Raw genomic sequence first — 16062 nt, 5'->3', positions numbered from 1 at the left:
TATAAGAGTTTAGCAATGTGTTTAAGTAAGATTGTGCAACTGTTTTAAGTTTAGGGGGGACTAAGTATTTTGCGCGAATGTGAAAGCCCTGGGTTTATTTGTGTAAGTTAAAAATTGAGTTTTTGTTTGTGTATAAGAGTTTAGCAATGTGTTTAAGTAAGATTGTGCAACTGTTTTAAGTTTAGGGGGGACTAAGTATTTTGCGCGAATGTGAAAGCCCTGGGTTTATTTGTGTAAGTTAAAAATTGAGTTTTTGTTTGTGTATAAGAGTTTAGCAATGTGTTTAAGTAAGATTGTGCAACTGTTTTAAGTTTAGGGGGGACTAAGTATTTTGCGCGAATGTGAAAGCCCTGGGTTTATTTGTGTAAGTTAAACAAAAAAAAATGAGTTTGTTTTTGCGAGTGAGTTTTTTAAGCATGTGCTATAATTAAAAAACTTCCAAAGTAATGACAGTAATACCAAAATGAATTCATCTTTCCACTTTTTGAAAGGATTCCCAGTACGTATTAAATTGCTTAAACCACTCAACTACTTTCCTTTATAGTATATTTACGAGTGTCAGATTAATGTTTGGAGTGTCAAACCCAACACAATATGGCTGAGGCCCCACTATTTAAACTTCTTTTCGTATACTATGAAATATCACAGGTATAGTTAATGCTTGTAACGTTTATTACAAAAGATAGACATACATTTTATGCTATTTTTCATATTAAAATCTAATTTGAGTCCAGAAAAATATATCTATAAAATCTATAAACAGGTTAGAACCATACAAATTCAAGTATGCCTTTTTCACCAGTAATCAACTGAATGCCACAGAAAATGTAATCTTTACTTTAGCTACAGAAAATGGAGCAAAGCCAAGGGGGGATGACTGGAATAAACAGTTTCCAACCTGACTCTTCTCGCACATAAACATGTCTTTCTTGACCTCATTTCAAATTATATAGAGTACTGAAAGCTCATTTTCCATAGCAAATATACTAAGGAACTCATTTTACGACTAGAACACAAACTAGGACCCCTCATTCAGATTCAAAACACGAGAATTATTGACTGAACATTTCCCCACTATCAAGCACACAGGACTCTTTAAAGCTATCTTAACTTCTTTAAAACCCCAATATGACCCATCTCACATGCAGATCCTGTTCTATGACTCGCCCTTCATGTCAATGTACCCCACAGTATCATGCAAATTCAAGATAAGGCTTACTACACCTATATATCCAAACTTGGTCTTTGTAAGGAATCTTGACCCCCCTTTGTATGCTTGACCCCCACTGTGGGTTATCCACCTCTGACCATTACAGAAAATGGAGCTGTGCCCAAGGGCTCCCTATACTATTCAGTCATAGCCTCATTAAAGTACTCCAAAAACTTCTATATTCGCTTTCAACTGTGTTTCTTGGTTTGAATCTATTGAACATTCACCCTCTGATCCATTCAAAAGTAAGGGCCCCCAAATTGATACCGTAGTACTCTCGTAACACCCCCGGGACAAATCGTGCATTTTGCTCATGCCATTAAAATACTCCAAAAAACATTTATATGCCTTTCACCAGTGTATTTTTTTGGTTTCCAACTATTGAACATTCATCCTCGGTAACTCTCATAAGTAGAGACCCCCTTCTTGAGGCCCTAGACTCATCTTAAAGCAAGGCGACAAAAAGTAAAAAAAAGACAGGTTAGGATAGGGCACCAGTTCCTCAGGTACACCATGGGTGGTGGGCCCCCCCGGGACCCCAGGGGGGACCACCACCCAACCACCCGCCAGCCAGCCAGGAGCGCGCTGACTGTGCCCTAACCTAACCACCTAAAATAAGAGGGATGGACGATCTGGCCCACCAGGGTCAAGTCGGCATGGAAGTGCCCAACCGTTTCTGAAAATTTTTACCTCAATTCGTCTCCTTATTCACTACTCACGCCCTACCACCGCCACCCACACAAACCCATATCACCCCCACCAACACCACGCCCTACCACCGCCACCCACACCAACCTTTATACCACCGCCACCCACACCACCCTCTACCACTGCCACCCCACACCACACCCCAACCACCGCCACCCACACCAACCTCTACCACTGCCACCCCACACCACACCCCTACCACCGCCACCCCACACCAAACCCTATACCACCGCCACCCACACCAATCCCTAACACCGCCTCCCACACCACCCCCAACCACTGTGACCCACACCCCTCCTACTATTGACACCCACACTAACCCCTACCATTTATTTATTTATTTATTTTATTTATGTATATACAAGAAGGTACATTGGGAATGTGAGGATACATAAAATGGTAATTACAGTCTTGTAAAGCCACTAGTACGCGCAGCGTTTCGGGCAGGTCCATAATCTAAGAAAATTTTAAGTAGGTAAATACTTGCAAAATTTATAAAAAAAAATGATAGCAGTTACATGGCAAGAAAAAAAAACATGAGATAAAAGTGTAGGTACAGTATATTAAAGCACATAGGTAACTAAGATTGATTGCAATGACAGCTTGAATGGTAGTTGACGAAAACTGGTAGGCACAATACAGCATATGGCTAGCACATAAAAGAAGACAGCAATGAACACAATGATAAGGTTGTTTGGGTTAAATACATAAAAATTAGGAGATTGGGTAACACTAGGAACAGAGCAAATTTAAAGCTCAGTGTAGGAAACTAAGATGAAATTAGGTACTTTTTGGTTTTGCTTTTAAATAAAGGGGCATATGCATGTAAATTAAAAGTGGTTCAATTTGCTTATAAATATATTTATGAAATAGTTACAGAAAGGGCTGCAACTGGTCCAAGTTTCACAATCACACCCTAAACAGAAAAGGAGAAAAAAAATACACAACGTATTATACAACGAATTTTCAACATTTTCAAATAATCTCAGGGAACACATGTGTCAACTAAAATCCTTTCTATAACACTCAGATATTAAATCTAGCCCATAATAAAGGATTGTAGTGATCAGTTTTATCAAAAAAGTGTTTAGTGCAATAATATAATTATTCAAAGTTACCCTTCCAAAAATATGCAATATATGATGTTTATAAATTTTTATAAAATCAACAAATGGACTTTGGACTAAAATGTCAACTAAATGCTGTAGAAGCACAAACTCTACATATAAGGTGTAATTTGCATGTAAATTGATTAATAAATGAAAGCTCTGAAGTACTTTGAAGTTGTAAATTACTTTCCTGAGTAAAATAAAGATCCAAGTTCGGCCACCTGTAGCAGAGCTTGACTTCGACAGATTTCGTTCATAATTGGCACCCTTGCAGATAGGCATCCATTGAGCAAGGTGTGCAAGTTTCATGCAAATCCCTTGATAACAAACGAAAAAAAAAATTGACAAAAAAAAGAGAAATTTTACATATATATATATTGCACATACATATTACAATTATTACAAGAGTTTGTGCTTCTATAACACATAGTAGACATTTTAGTTGACACATGTGTTCCCTGAGATTATTTGAGAATGTTGAACATTCGTTGCATAATACGTTGTGTACTTTTTTTCTTCTTTTCTGTTTAGGGTGTGATGGTGAAACTTGGACCAGTTGCAGCCCTTTCTATAACCATTTCATATATAAATTTATAAGCAAATTGAACAACTTTTAATGTACATGCATATGCCCCCTAAGGTAAAAGTTTTACAGTTTTTAAATTCACTAAGGAGTGAGTTCCATAGACTAGGTCCCTTAATTTGCCTAAATTTAATTAATCCCTTAATTTAATAGAGTGTTTACACAGATTAAGTTTGACCCTGGGGATATCAAAGAGATATTTATCTCTGGTGTGGTGATAATGGGTCCTATTACATCTGTCCAGGGAGAGTTTCAGAGCATGGTTTGCATTTAAGAACAGGGTTTTGTAAATGTAGTTGACACAGGAGAATGTGTGGAGGGAGTTAATATTTAGCAAGTTTAGGGATTTAAACAAGGGAGCTGAGTGTTGTCTGAAAGCAGAGTTAGTTATTATTCTGATAGCAGATTTTTGCTGCGTGATGATGGGCTTATGGTGGTTTCCAGTGGTAGACCCCCATGCACAAATACCATAATTAAGATAGGGATAGATTAGTGCATAATATAGTGAGAGGAGAGCAGAGTTAGGAACATAATATCTGATTTTGGAGAGTATACCGTCTTAGAGACTTTCTTGGTTATGTGTTGAATGTGGGTGCTGAAGTTGAGTCTCTTGTCTAGGAATAGGCCAAGAAACTTGCCATCATTTTTTATTACTGATGTTAATGTTGTCTATCTGTAGCTGAATTGCATTTGATGATTTACTTCCAAATAAGATGTAGTAAGTCTTTTCGATGTTTAATGTTAGTTTGTTCGTTGACATCCATAAGTGGACTTTTTTTAATTCATTATTCACAACATTATTTAGTGTATGTGGGTTGAGGTCTGAATAGATAAGGGTAGTATCGTCAGCAAACAATATAGGTTTGAGAATATTAGAGACATTAGGCAGATCGTTTATATATATAAGAAATAGAAGAGGTCCTAAGATACTGCCCTGTGGCACTCCAACGATAATTGGTAGAGTGGAAGAAGTTGTATCATTGATGGTTACATATTGGTGTCTGTCACTAAGATAGGATCGGATGTAGTCAAGGGCAAGGCCTAGGATTCCATAATGCTGGAGTTTAAGTAAGAGGTAGTTGTGATTAACAGTATCAAAGGCTTTTCTTAGGTCAATGAAGAGTCCAATCGGAAACCCATTTTTTTCAAGGGCCGAGTAGATTACGTCAAGGAGACTAATGATTGCATCGTTGGTGCTCTTTTGGGACCGGAAGCCAAACTGGCAGGGGCTGAGTATGTCGAATTTTACGAGGTAGGAATAGAGCTGTTTGTAAATAATTTTTTCAAATATTTTTGATAGAATGGGTAGATTTGATATTGGTCTATAATTGTTTATGTCCGCCGGATTGCCTCCTTTATGGACTGGCGTTACTCTTACTTTTTGGGGGATATCAGGGAAGGTGTGACACTCTATGGATTTGTTGAACAGTAGGGCTATGGGTGGGGCAAGGGCATGGGAGGCTCTCTTGTATACAATGGATGAAATTTCACTGGTGTTCCCTGCCTTGGTTTTTAGAGAGTGTATAATGGACACAACATCTGCCGGGCTGATTGGTGAAAGGAGAAGAGAGTTTGGATAGCTGCCTGAGAGATATGTGTTAATATGTGTCTGAGTCTGTGGGATTTTACTGGCAAGATTAGCACCAACCGATGAAAAGAAACTATTAAATTCATTTGCCATTTCTAAATCAGTTGACGGTATATCCCCATCCTTGTAGAGTTTTATTTGGTTATGTGAGTGTTGTTTAGTTCCTAGGATACTAGAGATTGTTTTCCAAGTGCTTTTCATGTTGCCTTTTGCTTCATTGAATCTATTCACATAATATGCAAGTTTTGTCTTTCTTATGATACTGGTAAGCATTGATGAGTACCTTTTAGCTACTTCCTTTGAAACTAGGCCAATCCTAAGTTTTTTTTCATATTCATGTGTCTTCTTGATTGAGTTGAGAATGCCACCTGTGAGCCTTGGATTGTTTAATCTTTTGTCAGTTACTTGCTTGGTAAGAAGGGGACAATGAAGGTTGTAGAGGCTTAGAGTTTTGGAGAGGAAGAGGTTAGCAAATGAATTTATATCCTGGGTATTATTGAATTCAGAATCCCAGTTAATATTGTGAAGTTCATCTGTAAGATTGCCTAAAGCTGATTTACTGTGTAGCCTAAATGAAAGTTTCTTGCTTTTTGGTGGTGTTATGTCCATGTTCTCTATGAGAAAGGTAGGATAGTGGTCAGTTGTTCTGTCGTAGATTATACCAGATACAAGGGGAGCTGTTATGTTTGTCCATATGTGGTCCAAGGTAGTGGCTGATGTTTGAGTGACTCGGGAAGATTTGGTGATTGTGGGGATTAGCATACAGGAGTTCATGCTGTTAAGGAAATAGTCAACTTGAGAGCAATTTTGTTGACCCAGGTCAATATTAAAGTCTTCTCCCAGAATGATGTGGTTTTTGTTGAGATTGTTGTTTATAATAAGATTCCTTAGGTTGTCTGAGAAAGAAGCTATGTTATTGGGAAACCTATAGATGGCTCCAATAGTCAAAGAGGATTTAAGGGATTTAATTGTAAACTGAGCAAAAGTATATTCACAGTAGTCATCTCTGTCACTAATAACACTGTTGCAGATAAATTTATCACGGTAATATATAGCTGTGCCACCACCTTTTTTATTAGGCCTACAGTTATGAATGGCTTTATAACCAGCTAAGTTGTAGAGTTGGGTATGGTCTGTATTTAGCCAAGTTTCTGTTAAAATAATGAACGATAAGTTAGTACCTAGTGCTGTGAGTAATGTATTTAAATCGTCAAAATGTTTACCAAGTGATCTAACATTTTGGTTGTAAACTGATAAACAGGTGCTATTTTGGAGTTTGTCTTTAGCCTGGTGTGCTGTGAAATACTTGCAATAATGATGATCAATGTGCTGGTTGGTGTAGATATGAGACAGAAGATTTTGATCAGGATCAATATCAGTGTGCATAGAGATGCAGAGGGATCACGATACAAGATACACAATAAAGCAAAACACAAGAATAAAAGCAAATACAATAAAATAGTAACAATTTAGAAGTAAAATAAAGATCCAATAGATAGCCAGGAAGGACACAGAGGTTACATAAAATAAAAAACAAAAAAATCAGTAGAGACTGACAATATAAATGTAAAATAAAAAAATAAGAAGAAAAATAATAATCATAAAGTAAAATGATCTTGAAGATAATTAGCTTAGTAATGGTTAATTAAAATCCTATAATTGGTATGGACCTAAGAAAGCAAAGTGAGCTCAAATAGATAATTCCGAGAAAAAAAAAGATGACATGTAAATCTAATTAAATCTTGAGTTTTACTCTAATATAAATCTAAGTGTAAAAATTAACAGGGTGAGAGTATATTCATGTGGAAGATTTTACTATGATACTGAGGTAGATGCTTATATAAACAATTATACTATTAATTAATTCCAATAAATGATTACAAGAAACAAATACCAAGTTATTTTAAATATAACAGGGTAATAAAAAACCCTAGGTTTAGTGACAAGGGGATTAATTAAGACCAAATAATTCAGAGTAAAAAACAGGAAAAGATGACAAACAAAAAATAAAAAAAAAAAATAAAAAAAACTTTGGAAAGGAAAGGCAGAGCTTAAGAACACTTTGGTTGTATGTGAGACTACAAATTATGTTCTGGTTATTCAGCTGATATCCCACAGTCATCCAGGAAAGAAGTGAGGTGTGCCTCAGTGGTTATGACATAAGTTTTTCCAGTGCCAGTCTTCCTACCTATTATTTTACCATCACGCACAAAACAATGTTTAATAGCAGGGGATCTTTTGCAGATTCCACATAGTTTAAATAAGAGATTTTGTCTGAATCTGGTTAGACATTCGTTCACATAAACATTGGATTTCCTAGCGACTGCAGCAGTGATACGGTCTGACTTGCGGGAGCTGCTATCTAATTTCACACGAATCTTTCTGTTATTTGTACCAGATGATTTGGTACCCACTCTATAAGCTGACTTAATGTCTCTTGTTTCGATTGAATAATTCAACTTAGTACGCAATTCCTGGATCACGATGGCAGTACAGTCTTCTCTGTCAGTTTCATGAGGAAAATCATGTGATGAGATGATGACAGAATCAAGGAGCTTAAGTTGGTCTGATTTGGGTTGCAGTGTGTTGCTGTTGTAGGGAGTTAATATGGTTCTCTAATTTTTGTAACATCTCTTCTTGCTTCTTAGAGGTTTCTGCTGATTTAGAGTTAGTACCCGAGATCTGAAGGGAGCTTAATTCCTGTTCGAGTTGGCCGACTCTGGTAGACAGATCTTGGTTAATCTTGTGCATGGCCAAAGCATCACTCTGTAGCTTCATTATCAGGTCCGACTGCTCTCGGATTATAGACTTTTGGTCATCATGTATCTGAGCCATGGATTATCAGCGAGATGCTTAAAGTCAGAACATGGGGAGGCAGCTCGTTTAAGTTGGTCCATATGGTTACATAACTGTTGCATGGCTCGAGTCAGTGATGACGCTTCACTTAGCTGGGAAGGTTTGTTATTGTTGACGCAGGGAGGGTCGGTACCCCCCCCCCCCCCCCCCGGCAGCCACAAAGGGGGATTCAGCCGCGTTATTCCTGTTGCTAGCTTGGCTTGTTGAGTTCATCCTGATAGGTGTGCTATCGTTCTTGGCGGCCTTGCCGAGCTTAGAATTGTTTTGCATGGTAGCAGCAGAGATGTACGCAGGCAGATGGGGTAGATCGTTGATGTGGCAGCAGCGAACGTCAGGTTAGGTTTCTCCAGAGAGCAACGCTAATGAGGTCGAGATGAGCTAGTAAGTTAGGTTTTGTCGTATATTTCGGTCACATTTAGGTCACTGGGTACTTAGCTGCCTTCTGGGGTTGTTACATCATGTTTGGGATGTTGTGAGCTCAAGGAGCAGCTGATAAAGTTGGAGGGGCAGCAGGGTCGTCAGGAGCGGATGAGTGTTCGAACATGCATCCACCATTGCCACCCACACCACCTCCCTACCATTGCCACCCACACCACCCTCTGCCACCGCCACCCACACCACCCCCTAGCACCGCCACCTACACCATACCCTATCCATGCCACCCACACCACCCCTATTATTTCCACCCACACCAACCCCTACCACCACCACCCACACCCCCCCTTACCATTGCCACCCCACAACATCCCCTACCACCACCACCCACACCACCCCCTACCACTGCCATCCCTAGCACCGTCACCCATACCAACCCCTATTACCCCCACCCACACCACCCCCTACCACCGCCACCCACACCATCCTCTACGACAGTAGTAGGAAACGAGACAAGTACCGACCATTTTTCTTTTTTCGACGGCCGGTACTTGCACCCCCCGGTTTCACAAACTTTTTTTTCAACGGCCGGTACTTGTACCCCCTGTTTCACGAACTTGTTTTTCAACGGCCGGTACTTGCACCCCCTGTTTCACAAACTTTTTTTTCAACAGCCGGTACTTGCACCCCCTGTTTCACGAACTTTTTTTTCAAAAGCCAGTACTTGCATCCCCTTGTTTCACGATCTTTTTTCAATGGCCGGTAATTGTCTTGTGTGTTTTTCGTTACAAATGGTGATGGCCGGTACTTGTCTCGTGTGTTTTATGTTACCTCAGCGACCCTTGCACAGGCATCGCCAATAGTTAATGACGTCATTAGTCATTAGCCAGTCTTCAATTTGCCTGGGAGTAGGATTAAAATGCCGGTCCATGGCGTACCAAAATTTCGTTACCCCAGTGACGCATGCACAGGCATCGCTAATGGACAAATGACCATCAGCTGGCCAATCTTCATCTTCCCTGAATAAGTCAGTTTACTGAAATAGCATGTCCACCCAAGGATCGATTATTGAGCATAGGAATGAATTCCATTCATATGAAACAAAGGGGAGCAGCACTGCAAGAAGTTATGTGTATTTTCGAGTTCGTCCCCTGTTACCTGTATTTACCCAGGTCTTTTCTTAAATCTAAAACCTATCCAATTTATTCCTGTTCTGTTTCATGTTTATACGTTTAATAGGTTATTAATATCAGTCTTTACTATGACCATTCAGTCACACCTCTATCATGTCATCTCTATTTCTTCGCCTTTCTAGATAATGTAATTTAAGCATTGTCAATCTTTTTCTTCAAGGATCGTTTATTGAGCATAGGGCAAATAAAAATGAAAACCCACTATCATCCATTTGTATGAAAACAGACCCCTCCCAGGCGTGGTGACTTCAATGCAAGTTCAGTAGTAATCCATTATTGCTGTATAACGCATAAATATATATACACGTATATAAATATATATGCACATCTCACATTCACTCAAAAACATGCCTCCCCACACCTTGCTGTAGGGTATAACAAATCAAAATACTCATTCAGTGTACATATGGATTAAATTTAGTAAAAGCAAGCCTCTCATGTTTTGGAAATAAGGCCTTCTGCAGTTACCTTCCTTTCTGATGTCATCATCCCTAATGCGGTGCGAGGCGCCAACATGCTAAATGCGGATCCTAGGAGGTTCACACATAAGTGTGAACTCTAAATCACTCCCAATACCTCAACTGTACTCTGTAACATCATAGGCGATATTCAGCTACATTGGCTCGTGTTTTTGCTCATTACTCCTATTTTCTGTTATTCATTTCATAAACCCTATCAAACCATCCTAACCTAACTTATTATATAACAAATACATTCTACAGACCAGTTGTTGTTTAGCGACGTCGCAAAAAGCGACCTCAGTATAGGGATAGGGTATTGCTGGTGTGACGGGAAAGTGTTGAAGTGTAGATGTTCGGCAGTCCTCCAATGGCAGGTGTCAATGCCTGTCACATTTACAAAAAAAAAAAAAGATAGAATGCTTGCCTGTTGTCTGTGGTAAGTGAGAGGGAGGAACACGTAAAACACAAAGTAAGAACAATGAAACTTTAATATACTTTAAACATAAATAAAAATAAAGACAAGTCCCGTGGCAATGAATGGTGCAATTAAAGAACAAAGATAAATGCAAAAACACAATAGATAAAATAGTAAATGGTGCTGAGAATATTGGCTATGGCTGAGACCTCCCTTAGTATACAGAGCCAGAGAGCTTAGTATGCCAGTGAGAGATGTCAACTCTTAGAGCACAAAGAATATTCTGAAGTTGATGGCTGGTTCAAGCTCAGACATCGACTCAGGTAGATGGTGCAGTGTGCAGTCGACGAGTCACCAATCAGGAGCAGGCAGGCTGGGATGGGTAGTTGGCTGGTTGATGACGAGCCGGCGTGAAGGGAGTGTGGAGTTGGGGGTACGTTTTGCCTCCTGGTCAAAACGTTTTGTGCTACTTGTGGACGTATCTTGAATGTAGCATCTCATACTTGTAGAATAAACGTAACTTTAGGTAGGGAACAGCAGGCTCAATCTCTCTTGAAAGAGATTATCGTCACACTGGCCATTAGCATATAAGTGTTAAGGTATCACAGCACCTGACTGGTCAACTATGTGTGACGTCACCAGATGACTAATGCGGCCTTTAGCGTCCTACTGGCATATGTACCTCCTATACCACCGCCTCCCACACCACCCTCTACCACTGCCACCCACACCACCCCCTATACCACCGTCATCCACACCACCCCCTACCACCGCCACCCACACCAATGCCACTCACACCACCCCTATACCACCGCCACCCCCTACCACCGCTACCCACACCATCCCTACCACCGCCACCCACACCACCCCCTACCACCCACGCCACCCCCTACCACCCACGCCACCCCCTACCACCGCTACCCACACCACTCCCTACCACCGCCACCTACACCACCCCCTACCATTGCCATCCACACCACCCTCTACCACCTCCACCCACACCACCCCCTACCATTGCCACCCACACCACCATCTACCACCGCCACCCACACCAGCCCCTACCTCTGCCACTACACCACCCCCTACCATTACCACCCACACTTCCCCCTACCACCACCCCCTATACCACTGCTACCCACACCACCCTCTACCACTGCCCCCACCACCCACATCACACCAATCCCTACTACAGCGACTCACGCTATCCCCTACCACAGCCACCTACACCACCCCTACCATTGCCATCCCCTACCACTGCCACCTACACCACCCCCTACCACCGCCATCCACACCACCCCCTATACCACCGGCACCCACCCCACCCTCTACCACTGCCACCACACCACCCTTAACCACCGCCACCCACACCACCCCCTACCACCGCCACCCACACCACCCCCTACCACCGCCACCCACACCACCCCCTGTCGTGAAGGAAAGCTAATTCCTAATATATTGATATTTAATTGATTGAATTTAATTACTCGAAAGACCACCCTATTTTTCCTGAAAAGGGAAACAGATAACTAGTGCAATAAAACGGACTGAGATACCTGTGCCTGTGGATAATGTAATCATCAAGAATTATTTGTTGGACATTAATGGATTGTAAGAATAATTATTATTCAAGAGTTAAACCTTCCCAAACTTCACAATTGGGGGTTAATACTAAAGCTGAATTACTCTTAGTACACTTAATCGAAGCAGGTTCTTCCTCGAAAGAAATTAGTAAGATTTACTAAGAAATATAATTTGTATAAGTTTTCAATAATTTGGTTAATGACAAGATCATATCATAGTGAATGTTAGACAAGAAAATTGTTCCTATCTAAAATTCATGAGGCTATAAGAAATATGATTAAATTCCTAGCTCACATAAATGAAATATAAATTCGAGATATTATTAAATCTCAACTATACATAAGTAGTTAATTAGTAAATTAATGTAAGATCAGCAGCTTAGATGTAACAGTGAACGGTAGCGTGGTTGGGCGACGGCGTCATCTAGAACCTGCTGGAAGATGTGACCCGCTAGCGTGGCGTGGGAATTTGTCTCGCCTCAGGCTGCTTCAACACCACTGGAAACCTAATATGGTGTAAAAATTGTTTACACACTGTAGATTATGTCATTATGGATTAATAGAAGGGGCAAATTAAGTTCACCAGAACGTACTTGTGTTTAGAGGAGGGAGCATGGTGTAACGACGAACTAATGGTAAAGTTTACATGTTGAGAGATCTTAACACTAAAATCTAAACCACTTAACGTAATTGTTATCCGCCGATGCAATCCTTGAATCGCTGATGGCGTAATTATGCACTCCTGGGCCGATCGCGTAACTTTCGCAAGCTTCACCTCTCTCTCTGTACTTGTGCAACCCGTTCTCGCAAATTCGTAAAGTCAATATTGACTTATTAACTACGTGCTTAGGTGATATACTAAACATAATAGATACCAATAAAAAGATTCATAGAAAACACCGACCTTACCTAACCTTGTTAGTATCTTAAGATAAGCATCTTATTGCTTCGTAATTACAATTATTACTTAACCTATACCTATTATAGGTTAGGTAATAATTGTAATTACGAAGCAATAAGATGCTTATTTTAAGATACTAACAAGGTTAGGTAAGGTCGGTGTTTTCTATGAATCTTTTTAAGGGTATCTATTATGTTAAGTATGTCACCTATGCACATATTTAATAAGTCAATATTGACTTATTAAATTTGAGAGAACGGGTTGACTTGTGGCCGTCACGGTGTCTCGTGGCCAAAGCTGCCCTTCTCCTCCCTCAACCCATCTCGCCGCGCATCATATTTCAGTAGAAACGGAAAATTCTTTTCCTTGTAATTGCTCTACTTAATAAATTAATGAGAATAGAGTTGCAATTATAGGGAGTTATATACTATATAAATTCTCGTCAAAAAATAGTTAATATGAACAGTGTTCTTATTAAACGAGAAATGGAGAGAATTTTCTGCTTCCCACATGTTAGTTTAAGATAACAGACGAACTTTTATATAGTGATTCTTTAGTTGATAACTCGTTGTTATTAGATCACTAATTGTTATAATGGCAGGTGTTAATTCTTGTAAAGAATACTGGCTAAAGGCGAGAATATTATTCAATTCGCTGGCATGTTGACAATATTTATACCTTGCTGGGTATTATCTGACGCAATTCTATCCTTCTATGTGAGAAGAATTTGGCAGATATTAATTTATGTTAATTTTACAAATTAGTAGGATTAGTATATACTATGCCTAGTATACAATGGAAAATAAATGTTGGTTAATTTCCAACACCACCGCCACCCACACCAACCCCTACCATTGCCACCCACATCACCCCCAACCACCGCCACCCACACCACCCCCTATCAATGCCACCCACACGACCCCCTACCACCGCCACCAATACCACCCCCTACCATTGCCACCCACACCACCCCCTACCACCAACAACCACACAAACCCGATCACCCCCACTAACACCATCCCCTACCACTGCCACCCACACCACCTTCTTCCACCGCCACCCACTTCACCCCCTACTATTGCCACCCACACCACCCTCTATCACCGCCAATCACACCAACCCCTACCTCCGCCACCCACACCAACCCCAACCACCGCCACCCACATCAACCACTATACCACCGCCACTTATACCACACCCTACCATTGCCACCCACAACACACCCACCCACTCCACCCTCTACCATTGCCCACTCACACCACCCCCTACCACCGCCACTCACACCTCCCCCTACCACCGCCACCCACACCAGCCCTACCACCGCCACCCACACCACCCCCTACCACCGCCACACACACCAACCCCTATATCACCGTCACCCACACCACCCCCTACCACCGCCACTCACACCTCCCCCTACCACCGCCACCCACACCACCCCCTACCACCGCCACCCCCTACCACCGCCACCCACACCAACCCCTATATCACCGCCACCCACACCACTCCCTACCACCGCCACCCACACCACCCCCTACCATTGTCACACACACCTCCCCCTACCACCGCCACCCACACCACCCCCTACCATTGCCACCCACACCATCCCCTAACATCACCACACACACCACCCCTTACCATTGCCACCCACACCTCCCCCTACCATTGCCACCTACACCTCCCCCTACCACCGCCACCCACACCACCCCCTAACATCACCACCCACACCACCTATATCACCGTCACTCACACCACCCCCTACCATTGTCACACACACCTTCCCCTACCACCACCACCCTCACCACCTCCTACCACCGCCACCCACACCACCTACCACCGCAATCCACACCACCCCCTACAATTGCAACCTCTACAACAGCCACCCACACCACACTCTACCACCGACAGCCACACCACCCCCTACCATCGCCACCCACACCAACCCTTATACCACTGCCACCCACACCACCCCCTACCACTGCCCCTCACACCACCCCCTACCACCGCCACCCACACCAACCCCTACCACCGCCACCCACACCAACCCCTATACCACCGCCTCCCTCGTTACCCCCTAAACCATTGCCAACCACACCTCCCCCTACCATCGCCACCCACATGACCCCCCACTATTGCCACCCACACCTCCCCCTACCACCACCACCCTCACTACCTCCTATCACCGCCACCCACACCACCAACCACCGCCATCCACACCACCCCCTATACCACCGCCACCCACACCACCCTCTATCATGGCCAATCACACCACCCCCTATACCACCGCCATCCACAACACCCCCTACCACAGCTACCCACATTACCCCCTTCCATTGCCACCCCCGTCACTCCCACATCACACCCGCCACCCACACACATCCCCCCACCACAGCCAAAACCACACCACCACTGCCACCCCCATACCACCACACCCACACTACCCGCACCACTGCCACCCCCACACCGCCCCCAACCACCGCCACACCACCCCACCACCGCCACCCCCACACCACCCTCACAACCGCCACCCCCCACACCACCCTCACAACCGCCACACCCACACCACCCTCACAACCGCCACCCCCCACACCACCCTCACAACCACCACACCCACACCACCCTCACAACCACCACACCCACACCACCCTCACAACCCAACACCCACACCACTCTCACAACCGCCACCCCCCACACCACCCTCACAACCACCACACCCACACCACCCTCACAACCCAACACCCACACCACCCTCACAACCCAACACCCACACCACCCTCACAACCAAACACCCACACCACCCTCACAACCCAACACCCACACCACCCTCACAACCGCCACACCCACACCACCCTCACAACTCAACACCCACACCACCCTCACAACCCAACACCCACACCACACTCACAACCCAACACCCACACCACCCTCACAACCACCACACCCACACCACCCTCACAACCAAACCACCCACACCACCCTCACAACAGCCACACCCACACCACCCTCACAACAGCCACACCTCACCACCCTCACAACAGCCACACCTCACCACCCTCACAACAGCCACACCAACACCACCCTCA

The sequence above is a fragment of the Procambarus clarkii genome, chromosome 54 (genome assembly GCF_040958095.1).
Source record: "Procambarus clarkii isolate CNS0578487 chromosome 54, FALCON_Pclarkii_2.0, whole genome shotgun sequence".
Taxonomy (NCBI): Eukaryota; Metazoa; Arthropoda; class Malacostraca; order Decapoda; family Cambaridae; genus Procambarus; species Procambarus clarkii.
Note: the sequence above shows the minus strand (reverse complement) of the source record.